This window comes from Ischnura elegans, chromosome 11 (genome assembly GCF_921293095.1).
Source record: "Ischnura elegans chromosome 11, ioIscEleg1.1, whole genome shotgun sequence".
Taxonomy (NCBI): Eukaryota; Metazoa; Arthropoda; class Insecta; order Odonata; family Coenagrionidae; genus Ischnura; species Ischnura elegans.
In genome coordinates, this window is record NC_060256.1 from 45,502,887 (window position 1) to 45,515,694 (window position 12,808).

The window sequence follows — 12,808 nt, forward strand, 5'->3', positions numbered from 1 at the left end:
TCGTTTAATTTTTATTGCCATCCCTGGTTATGACACAGCAGCGTCATCATCAGATACCATGATATGAACATGCGGTATCCGATGATGATACCGCTGCGTCGAAACTCGTCATACCTTTAAGATAAAGTGGTGGAATTAAACAATTTAAAAAAATTAAATTAACTTAAACACGAATGTTTTCTCGGACTTTTTCCATGTCTCCAGACTCATCCATTTGGAGCCGAGTGGCTTCCTTTTTATCACGAAGCATATCGTAGCTTTTGCTGTACAGAGTTTGATTTCTGCTGTTCTTATTCCATCCCAGACAATGATAATCCCTTTGTAAGTGATTAATTTTGTGTTGCTTGCTTTCTCTTTTCATTCTTTATCCCACATAAAATTATCGTGGTTTTCTTCTTACTGATTTTAATTTTGCATTCCTGAAACACGTCTGCAATTTAGTTTTTAAGTCCCAGTGTATTCTATAAGATACGTACACTTTGGGTTTTTCTCATTTCCTAATCTAATTGTGTCTTCAAGTGCTGAGCGCCGCTTGAATCGTATCCAACACATTCTGTAAGATTTAACAATTTTTTAAGCGGATTAATATTTTTGAGTTCTATTTCTGTATGAAACTGAAGCAAACGCAAGTTTTCTGCGGACAATGTACTTTTAGGTCTGAAGAGTATGCGTCGAGTGAATTCTCTACCCCAACTTTACATCCCGGTATTCAGGTGACGTTTCTCTTGAAGGAACAATTTTTACCCTTCATCTATTCCACTAATTATATCTGACGTGATTCTACCTTTCCATCCTATTGTATTTCTTCTGCTTTGTATTTCATTCTTTTCAAGTTAAATATGCTGATTTATTGGACGTCAACGTTGACGAGGTTTATTAGAGGTTCATATATTCGCGATGGCCCGGTCTTGTGAGGAGGGATGGGAGGTCAAAGAAAAGATGTAAGATAGCCGTCGCGAATGGACTAGAGGAGTTTATTTTCTATCCAAATACTAAGGTCACCCCAAGGTTCATAACGAATAATCCAGCCGATATGATACCAATTCCCTGACAAAATGTTTTTCAGACGTTTCGGTGGGATGACCCACCATTCTCAAAGAGTGAGAAAGAACTCTTTGGAATGTTTATTAGTCTAGTTATTTATTTATTTAACCCAAATATAAAGTAATAATATATTTATTGCTACTTAAGAAATTTAGACATTTAAATATCAGAGATACATAATCAATTTTGGATCTTTAGGTGACTCCAGAAGCTTTGCCTGTTGGAGGAATCGCACCTTCAGAAATACAATTGTAATACCATGCATATGGTTGCTCGCAAAAAATATTTTCCAGATGAACTTTTGATACATAAGTAATATGCAATAAAGATACACGGAAGAAAAATCAATGTAAATGAAATCAAATTAACAAAAATTAAAAAATTAATATGGTTTTAAAGTACTTCTATGAGATATCCTCTTTAATATTTTTGTTGCAGCCAGAGTTTCACATGCTTTAGGAAGGTATATATGCTTTTAGTATCTTTGATTTTGGCAAAATATGGTAATTTTTTGGCCCCAAGAAAAGAAAGCTGCGGTGGATTCGGTTGGTGGAGCAAATTCTATCATTCCTGAATGTTAGAAGTGGGAGCAATGTATTAAACAGTTGTGGGAGTACAAGTTAGATCTAAAGCGACTGTGAAAAAGCCGGTTCATTTAGACGCGTCGGACTAACTTCCTCCCTCTGCCCTTGACCCATTCTCTAAAACCTGCGAACGTTGGCTAATGTGACTCAACTCGGTGAAGCGACGTGTGAATTCAATGGAACTATACAGTTCAGCGTACCAGCATATCCAGGAAAACGTTGAAGATGCGAATTTACCGTTATTTCCCTAATTTCATCACTCGTTGACATGCTATTTTCGTTAAACCCTTCCTAATCCAGTGTTGCTTCTGAAGAAAATCAAATTTTAAGATTTGAAGTTTAAAATTTACACATTTTCACCGCAATCTTGATTTTCATTGGAGATCTACATATTTGAAAATTCGATTTTACAGCAAGAAATTTCTCTCGGTTCATATTTGTGTTCAGTATATCTATAAAAAAAGCACCCATTTTTTACGAGGGACCTTCCAATTCGATGTTGCTTAGAAGCAACGTTGGGTAAGAAAGGGTTAAAAAAAAGTGTCGTTGGATTCGCGGTAAAATAGTTTTATACAAAGTTATACATTGAGGAAAGCAAGAAAATATGCGAGTGAATAACATTCCTTCAACGCACGCCGATGCAAATAAACAGAACTTTGATCCACCTTTTATAAATCTTCGAAATTAATCAATTAAATTTTAACGCTGATGTCACACTTACCTACTCTGGGTTTTGCAAATCTGTATGTGCGGAAATTTTCACGATGAGACCTACATATATGAAAAACAATTAGGTTAGTATCTTGATGAATGGTAAAATCATTACTTCATTTTATCTTATCTCTGTTATTAATTCTTTGCATAAAAACATTTAGCTCCGCATCTAAAATATTTGCTCGGATAATTTTATTCAAAAATGTTTTTGGAATTTTTCATAAAAATTTATTTCTATTCCAGCATATAACCACGGATATTAAATCAGTTTATGCAATAATTTTTTGTCAAACGTTTTTACCGGGTGAGATCCGCTTAAGGGAAGCTTCCGATTAAGAAGTCCGCTTAAGCTCTGCGAAGAGGATGTGTACGACCTAAAATGTTAGTTTTTAATTAATTTCAAGTATATTAAATTGTATAATTTTAAGCTATATATATCTTTTTATGTTCTTATTTTAAACCTGATGATCACCACGGTGCGTATTTTTTTGTTTGATTTGACATTAACATTTGTCTATATTTCCTGAAATTTCAAGCATCATTTTACGAAAAACCAATTCGTTTATTTTATTTTATTTTATAATATCGTGATTCCAATATAATGTGCTCTGCCGGGAGGTTATTCCTACGTCCTTCGCTGTTTCAACATTCCCAGCCCTTGAACATCAGTCTGAAACGAATTCTTTCGGTCAAGGTGAAAATAAATTGATTAATCGAGCAATAATATCCAATGATGAGCGTCGCAAATTAAATGAGTAGGAAGAAGGCGTGGGGATTATAAATTTGCCCTTCAATTGCCAGCATATCAATGAAACAGCTGATCCATTGGAAACTACATATTCTGGTTGAGTTATACCTCTTATGGATTAAAAGTTAACTACAAGGGCTAAAGAAATAATGTACTTAGTTTCGTATAGCTCCTTGAAATAATTTTCGCGGCAATCCATACGTAGTACGCCTACGAGCATAACTATTGAGGTGAGACTCAGGAAAGTGAGATGTCGTATTGATAAAAAATGGTATAACGATCGTTATAACTTGTGAAGCATGCTAAAAATATAACTTGAGCGCATTACTGGGCCTCGTATTAAGTTATTAGCAGGTTAATGCTGTAATTTTAGTATTTATCAAGTTATTCAAATGAAGATGGCGATGTGGTCTGCTAAAAACAGCTGGAAAAAAGTGTTAACCTAAAAATATAATCGTTAAATTATCGACATTTTGTGTTTTCTAATTTAACTTTTTCACCTCTGTGGATGTCGTCTCTGATGGGAAAACATCTAGTAGTCACTTATCCACCTTCTTAACGAACTGCATTATTCTGATGACTCAGCATTCTTTGCTAGAAAGAAGCTGGATTGGAGCTGCTAACGGAAAGAATTATTAGTTCCGAGATTCTCATTATTATCTCCCGTAGTTTTAATAATTTATTTAGACCCCGTTAGTTTCATTACGGCCATATTATAATAGCAGCGTGGATTAAGGATGTTCGTGAATTATCTACTTTCGGTGTTACTCAAGCATGTAAGTTTTTACATAGAAATGGCATATGCAATGGGCATTCCAAAATGATGAACTTTCCTGTATCTCGAGGAAGAAAAAATTAGCTTTAAGAATACCCCAGTGGAAGTTGAGTTTTCGGTGAGCTGAACGATTGCTTATTTTGGATATTCGAGATAACTTTGATCCTATCTTCATCGAAACGAGTTCACTTCCTTCGTGAAAGTACCGTTTTAAGATTGGCTATTGAGTAATCTTCTCAACTGACGGTGTAAAAAGCTTCTTTTATTAGGTGCATTGGTTGATGTGAAGAAATGAATGTGTCCATAGGACCCACATACCTTTAGGGGATAAAATATAACTTCAAGACCATTAAATCTTATGATCAATAGAACTATCGCTTTGAAAGTAAAAAAGAGGGTTCTCGTGGAATTGATCGGAAGATTGTTCTGTCAGGTTCTCTCGCACGTTGGCTGGTCGTGGATGATGAGAAGGTTGGGAAACGCTGCAGTTTCTTTCTTCGGGTCGCAGTGAAAATGTATGATGATTGGAGGAGAAAACTGGGACATATCTTAAACTTGTCTTTTCATGGCCATGTCATTAATGTCCCTAAAATCTGGAAAGAAATAAGCTTATTATCATTTTAAATATCCATTAGTTTCCGTTACGTAATTGTTGGATATTCTGAAGAACTTGGATTCTATCTTCATGGAAACGAAATATATTTCCCGTTTGGAAGTATCGCCTGAAGATTAGAAGTCTTTGAAGGATTTTCTCAGCAGATATCGTCAAAATACTTTTTTAGGGTTCGTTAATTGAATCGAAGAAATTACTACGTCCACGGAAGCTGGATTATTTATTGATTTCTCAGTAGGTGCCGTTAGATTCATCTACTCTTCTTCTGCCATTTCTGTTGGACATTTTTTCGTTTGGCTTATAACCGAAAGATCACGGGTTCATATCCTGGGTGGAGTCTTCAGATACCCCCGAAGTAAATCCTCGAAGTGCGGGGAAAGGAACTTGGCCCCCCACCCTGCATGTGTGGTGTCCGCACATATGTGGCTACGCTTGGGGTGAGCTCTATTCTCACCTGTCCATACCAGCCTTCGGAACATGGTGTTTCAGGAGGAATCTGTAACGGTGGCGCAGCGAGGGGGGTTTTGGGGGATAAACCCCCCCCCCCCCCCCCCAAGAGCTCCGATAAATTTTTAAGTTGAATCCATTTCACGTAATTGGATTAATATTACTAATAAAATAGTGTAAACATTAATAAAATATCCCTCAGAAGGCCGCAAAACTCACCGTTTTTAACATTTATATGAACATTTTTTAGGGGGGGGGGAGCACGCACCTCCCGCTTACCCTGGTGGGTATTCCATACCCTCAGACATCCAGTGTATTGCGCCTAAAACCCCCCCTAGCCTTGATTCCTAGCTGCGCCCCTGATCTGTAATACTTCAAGCGTTGGTAAAGGAGACATTTTGAATCATTTTTTGTCCTTAAAACATCTGGTCGCAACTCCTCAGTTACTGAGCTATGGCAATGCAAACATTTTTTTATTACACTCTGCCGTTACCAAGAAACCGGTTTTTCTTGGGTCTCGAGCCTTTTCGAAATTATAATTAATTCTCTACATTTTTAAGGATATTAAATTATTATTTTGGACTAAAAAGTGCGATTATATTTTATGCCATCTTTTATTTAAATATGTCGAACTTCCACCATATATCGCCTGAATCTGTGGAACTTATGCGATTATAATCGTGAGGAACAATATTAAAAAGGGGCGAGATTACGCAATCGTATTGATGATACTCGATCAAAGCTCTCGTTTAATTACGCAATTTAAGATCGAGCATTTCAGAAAATTATAATTGCACATATTTGGGCAACCTTAATTAATTAATTTCCTTAAAAATCCAAAGTATTTTATAAAATGTAGAAAAGGCTGTATTTCCAAGAAAAATGTTTTCATGGTAACTGCAATGTGCATTCAATAGAATGTTTGCGTAGGAATAGCAACGAAGGACTAGGGACCCCATGTTTACAGGATAAAGAAAGCTTAAAATTGTCTTCCCTACCACATCCTGAAGTATTGTAGATTCCTCCTGAAACACCATGTGTGGTGCAGTTCTGAGATGATGTTATCATTGTCGCTCTAAATGATATCTGTTCTTAATTGCTCAACCAATCTAAGTCTAGCACGCAGTCTCCGAGTTTGTCTATTTATCAGTAAATACTCATTTTGAAACTTGTGATGAATCAGCCCGTAGCTGTTTTCAGAGCTCGTTAAATATTCTTAAGCTCAACCGTTGACGTGAGTGCTTAGGGATGCTCTCTTCGACCGAGTCGCTAGCTAGGTCACTGCAATCCTCCCCTTCAAGCGGCGAACGCCGGGAAAACCTAGCTGCAGCGAAGTAACAGCACACAATCGCGAGCGTGGTATCACGTCGTCAAAGGTGGAGAGTTCTGTTACGAAACGGACGACTCTTACTTTCCGTCTGCGTCATCGGTCCTACTGAAGGGATGCGGTCGTTGAAATCACCACTGTGACGCAGTGTGGGCCGGCACAAATTCGCGCGTACAATGGCGCGCGCCGACGTGCAGGCGTTCAGATATGTAGGCGAAATTGATTGATTGATATGCTGTGTGTGTCTGTAAGCCTCTTTTTGAATTCGGTCCTTCATTTCAATTAAAATGAATCGCTGCTCCTATTCCCCGAAAGAAGTTACGCCATCATTATCGTTATCTGCAGTTTCATATTTTTGGCCTAGTTTTTCAACAACGACAAGGACGTAGCATATTACATGCTCCATTTGGTGTAATATTAGACATTTTTTCTTCCAAAGACCTCTTTATTCTTTTCAAATTACAATTTTGTCTCGTTTCCCTCCTTCAAAATATTTTTTAATGGTTTCCCGCTCAACAATACCCTCTCTCCTCGCAACATTTCTTTGGCAGCATTCCATCTGTATTCATTAAGCATACACATCAAATCAAACATAAGTATTAAATCAATCACATTATTGATTATACATAAAGTTCAAACGTAGTTACAGTGAATGTTCGAATCCCGAATAAGCCAAATGTTTTTTTCATGGCGAATTTCATCCTTGGGGTATATGGCCTTGCACCCTTACGCACGACTGCGTACAAAGTTTCTTGTTTCATGCATTGCTTTGGATTTTTATGGTAATTCAAAACGAGGGTATCAATTTCTCCTTAATCGAACCTAAATTTGTTATATTTAAACCGAATGGTGTCCTAACACCCCGTCCTTTTCAGACCGCCTGTGGAGTAGTATGTAGGTGTAGATGAAATTAAATAAGGAAAGGATGTCCTTGGCTATTGCCCGAAGGGTGCGGGATCCTAATCGCGTGGAGTGCCAAAAGTAGCTGGCTACCATTCCCTGAAAATTCGATCGCCTTTGGTTTAGTCTGAGATGAGCTCTACCCCCACTTATCCCAAACAACCATTGGGTTGAGTGAGTTGATGGGTAATCCATTTGGTCTATTCGTATGTTTATACTCAATGCTAGCGCAAATTCCTATAATTTTCTCTCACCTCTCGATTTGATCGTGCATACCGTTTTTGGCAAGGTCCGCGGGGGTCTCCCGTCCTCTTCACGAAACTCGTACACGAAAGCGAGGCCGCTTTACATCGGCTTCCTTCGGTAATGCGAAGTCGTAAACGTTTTGTTTTCTTTAATTTAAAGCCCTTAGGCCTCTCTATGGGTCTCTTTTTGACCCCGAGTGCGAGCAGTTCCAAGCCAAGGTCGCCCTCCATCAACACGGATGAATCTTCTTCTTCTGATTAAAATTATCCCTATTTTATTTTTTTTTTAGAGGTCACCCCGAGAACGAATGAATTACGGTCGGGGTCAGGAATTCTCCCGTCAATCCGGCTACCGCGTAATTAACTGCTTATGGGAGATTTTTTGGCGGGCCGCACAGTGGCTTGAAGTCGTAAAAAGATGGCTGAAATCTCTTAGGTTTTATTTCAGCGCATAAGTTGAAATTTTGCATGATTATTTTCAGTTTTCAGTTCATCTGCAAAATCGGTTTAATATTCGGTCACTGCTTGGGTGAATTTCGGGGGGGAACAAGGGTCATGACTCCCCACCCCCAAATTTTATCAAAAATATTTAATTGTTCATCTACATCTACATCTACATAATACCCTGCGAGCCACCTCTAGGGTGTTTGGCAGGGGGTGATCAATCACCAGCATGCAGCATGCATTTGGACTCCCACATGCACACTACATCGTCCAAAAAACGTCCCGTATAATAACAAACTATACTACTATATGCTGTTAGAAATAATAATTGAATTAAGAAACATGCATTAAGTTTTACATAGGTTAGTAGGCTACACTACAAGTCATGCAATCTATTTACGCGTTCTATTGCTGCCGTTATAATCTCTTATTGATCGTGGAAAAAATGACATTCAGAATCTGTCTGTTCTACAATCTATCTCTCTTATTTTATTTATATGATCTGATCTTCCGTAGTATGTTGGCGTCCGTAAGATATGGTTAACTTCGTTAGAAAAGACACTGCTCTTGAATTTATCTAAAAGGTTTAGTCTATTTTTCAATCTACGGTCCGACAGAGATTCCCATCCGAGTTTATCTAAGAGGTCAGTTACACTAACAAGACTATCGTAACGACCTTTCACATACCTGGCAGCTCTTCTTTGCACGCGTTGTAACTCTGTTATTAAGCCTTTTTCATGAGGGTCCCAAACACTGGCAGCGTATTCCAAATGTAAATTTTTGTTCGTATTAAAGTTATTGTCTGTTTAGTTTTTGTTGTATAGTTTTTGGTGACTGCAAAAGTTGAGTAAACTATACAACCTGAGAATTTCGTAAGCCAAAATAAAGACCAAGGCATTTTTAGGAAGCAACCCGACACGAACAAATATTGTTATTGAGGATCAAGTCTTGGAGCAAGTGTGCATTTCCAATACTTAGGATGCGATATAAAATATGACGAGGACAAATATATATTAAAAATAAAGTTAATGCTTTCCAGGGGATATGTGGCACAATTAGAAGAACTATGAAAAATGAAACGAGAAAAAAGCACAAATAAAATTTATTAAGTGATGGCTGTCCCTACTGTTCCTAATCTACGGGTCAGAATCTTGGGTACCAAAAGAGAATGAATTTAGGCAGATAGACAGATCGTCGGAAATGAAATTTTTAACATCAGTGAAAGGGTGCACAAGATTGGATAAAAAAGAAATAGTCAAATAAGAGACGAAATGGGTGTCCAGGCAGTTACTGATAAATTACAAGAATACGAACACAACTGGAAAGAACATATACTTCGAATGCCAAATGAAAGAATACCAAAAAAAAGCAATGGAAAATCAACCATTTGGCAAGAGAAGTGTCGGAAGACCAAGAAAAAGATGGTAATGTGAAGCCGGAACAGGCTTAGTAGCCTAATCTTGGAAGGAAGAAGAAGATTATAGTTTTTGTATCGTTTTAAAAAATTAAAGGGAGATTATGAGTAAGTATATGGCTACAAGCCCCAAACGGGAGAGAAGTTTGAGTTGTAATTATCGTTGAGCGAAGCACTCTCTATTGTAAAAATGACCATCTCTCTAGGGGGGGAATTACATCCTCCCCGGGCCCAGGTCATGATCCCCCCCCATTTTTTGCTGCATCCGCCCCTCATTCGGTATCCCCATCGGTCTCGGATAGTTTCTTCTTATTTATACGCTAAAAACTTTTGTATTTTGTATGTATGTGTCCGAGTCCGTCGATATACGTTTTTATACAGCGCTAAAAAGATTAAAATTTTATGTAAATTAGCGACCAATATTTTTATATGAACAGACAAATATATGACGCATAATTTGAGCTCATTTAGCCATTATATTTATTTTAAAGTACACAGATTAGCACCCATTTAGCACATAGAAGAATAATTCATCCTTCTATATGCTCAAGAAAACATCCCAATATGTGCTTCTATTGATAGTACCAGGTGCTAATTAAGGAAAAAATACCCCTTAATATGTATTCAGCCCACCGAATTTTTGTCTAAATAATACCGCAAAGAAATGGAGCTCATTTACCACTGCTCCTGAAAAAGTACCGGTGGATGAAATCGTTTGGACAATCAAGAAAATTACTTGGATAGGTACCTACAGGGACAGATAGTACTAAATAAAACGAAGGAATTTGCAGACAAGATATAGGTCGCTACTCTAACCGTCACTGACTACTAATCACAATTAATCTCTGAACTTAATTGACGACTGTTTTTTTTAGCTATTATCAACAATGCGATTGCGAAATCTCACCCATTTTTAGATTCATTGTCTCATACAATTATAACAGAACATTTTCGTCAAACCTTAATTATTCAATGTCCTTAAAATCTAAACTATTGAATCAAATGTCGAAAAGGCTGGATAACAAGGAGAAACTGTTTTCATGGTAACTGCAGAGTGCATAAAAAATGTTAGCGTTGCCATATCTCAGAAACTAAGGAGTTGCGACCCCGTGTTTGTGAACAAAAATTTTTAAAATCGTCTCCCTTTCCACCTCCTCTACTACCGTACTGTGCTTCTTAACTAATCAACTACCCATTTTAACTAACACTCGCTCCAAGCAAAACAACAAAACAACCTTTCATATTTTCCCGGTTTGCTTTTTTTAACACTTTGAAGCCTGTGGTATTTTCATTTGCGGGTTGCGAGAAACACCCTGTGTAAATTAGCAGTGACACGAAATTATATGCCAAGCAGCGTTTATGCGGGTGGAAACGTTCACTTGGTAACGCATGCGATTCTCAGATGCCCTCTGCGTCTAAAGCAGAAACCGGATGTTGCCTTTCACCTCACCACCCCAAATGGACAGTATTTCAAGGTCAGGCATATTCCTCGTCTCTTTTTTTTTTGAACAAATGATGGTTGTCTAAATGGGGAAACATCAATAAGACTTCGAAGAAAATACCATCGATTCGGAGGAAGAAGTTCTGTGCTAACTCTTTGCGGGCACCTCATTATGCTCGGCGTGACATGTTATTTTGCGTCGAATCACGCTTGAAATATGTCGCTGCCATCCGCAAATACTCCACCGAATGTGAGCTTACCGCTGCTTGGAAGACATAGGAATCACAAAGGGGCTTGCGCGCTTGACTTAATCGCTTCCGTATGGTTGACGAATCGATGTTTTCAATCGACGACAGCGATGTATACGGTCATCACTCTCCCGGTCGGCTAGGACATGTTGTGCCGTGTGGGATTCCTTTCGTGCGTAGGCTTTTCGTGCTATGAACGTCATCTGTCCGAGAGAAATTATGCTCTCGGCACGAACGCTTACTACCGAGGATAATTCATATCCGAAAATCGTTTAACACATCCGACAACAAAGCAGAGAATGAGAAGGAGAATGAATGTGTACAAGAATTCCAATGTTTCGTGTGTCGGGCTTTGTTAGTGGAGATTTGTGATGAGGAGTATGCCGCTTAGGTAATGCGATACTGATCGGAACGTTTGTACCTCCATTGTATTTTATTCCAATAAAATTAATGTTTTCTGTTTTATTTACTATAGACAATTTATCTTTGTTTTTCACTACTCGTATTTCCGTAGCTATCTTAGCACAGGCACGATTTCTCTTTTTTTCGCGTTTGAAAAACTAATTCCGCTTAGATCTTTTTATTTAAGTGTCAGGCGTTGTTAGTGGAGATTTGCGATGAAGAGTGTGAAAACTTTATGTGTTGCTTTAGTTAATGTGGTAGTGTTCGGAAAGTTTGTACATACCTTCATTGTATTTAATTCCCATGAAAAGAGTGTTTCCTGTTATATTTCCTCTAGACAACTCCTCTATTTTTTTTAAACTACGCTTAACACGCTCTGATACACACAATTACTTAACAAGATGTACCAATGTCCTACAAGTCCCATATTTACGCGCTAAAACGCACCCGAAATTTGAAGCATGGATCCTTCGATATGAAAGCGCTCAACCCACTGATGTACAAAATTGCACAGAGGAAAAATCATTCACCTTGACCGGTGTGCGAATCCGGATCTCTCGATGTCCGGTAGTTTAACTGGCTAAATCACTCGGCCGAAAATCGAGAGATTTGGGTTCGACTCCAGGTCGAGGTGAATCATTTTTCCTTCGTGGAATTTCGCACATTTGTGCACTGCGGGTGACTCCGCAAAGTTATCACCGTGGCTAGTCCCAGCATACTAGCCACTGAACTCTTAATATCTACTCCTCTACTACCCTACTGTGCTTCTTAACTAATCAACTACCCATTTTGACAAACACACGCTCCTAACAAAAGATAACCTTTCATATTTTCCCGGTTTGCTTTTTTAACACTTTGAAGCTCGTGGTATTTTCATGTGCGGGTTGCGAAACACCCAAGACTTATGCTGTTTTTTATGAAATCATTTCCTATTCGGAAAAAGTGCATTAAGGAGTCGCTAAATGATAGCGCCTTCCGTAAAAGTGGACTAGATAACTAAAGAAAGAAGTTAAATAGTTCGGGTGCGAGAAAAATGTACGAAATACTTTTCCCCAGAATCAAATACGCATGGACGACTTTTTGGGGACCACCGCCTGACCCCCCGAAGTTAAGTGGTAATTTTTCCGAAAAAAGTACGAAACTTGTAGAAGTGCCAAAACATTTTAGCCTTTAATAGAACTTAAAATGCTGTTTTCAGAGGCTAATTTTAACAAATTTAGCAGGAAAGGGCCATGGGGACTTCCCATATCACTGGAAGGTGTTCTATAGCCCCAATGCCCCGGCAAGATTGCTACCCTCCACTCCCCTCAACATAAAGCTCTTGAAAATACGTCAGTTCATGAAAATAGGCCAGCCAGAGCAGAAAATCAGTAGAGCGTCGATTATCCGAAAGTCGGTCATCCGAAAGTACAGTATAGCGACGGTTAACCGGAACCCGAACGAAACCTAAGTCACTAGCCCA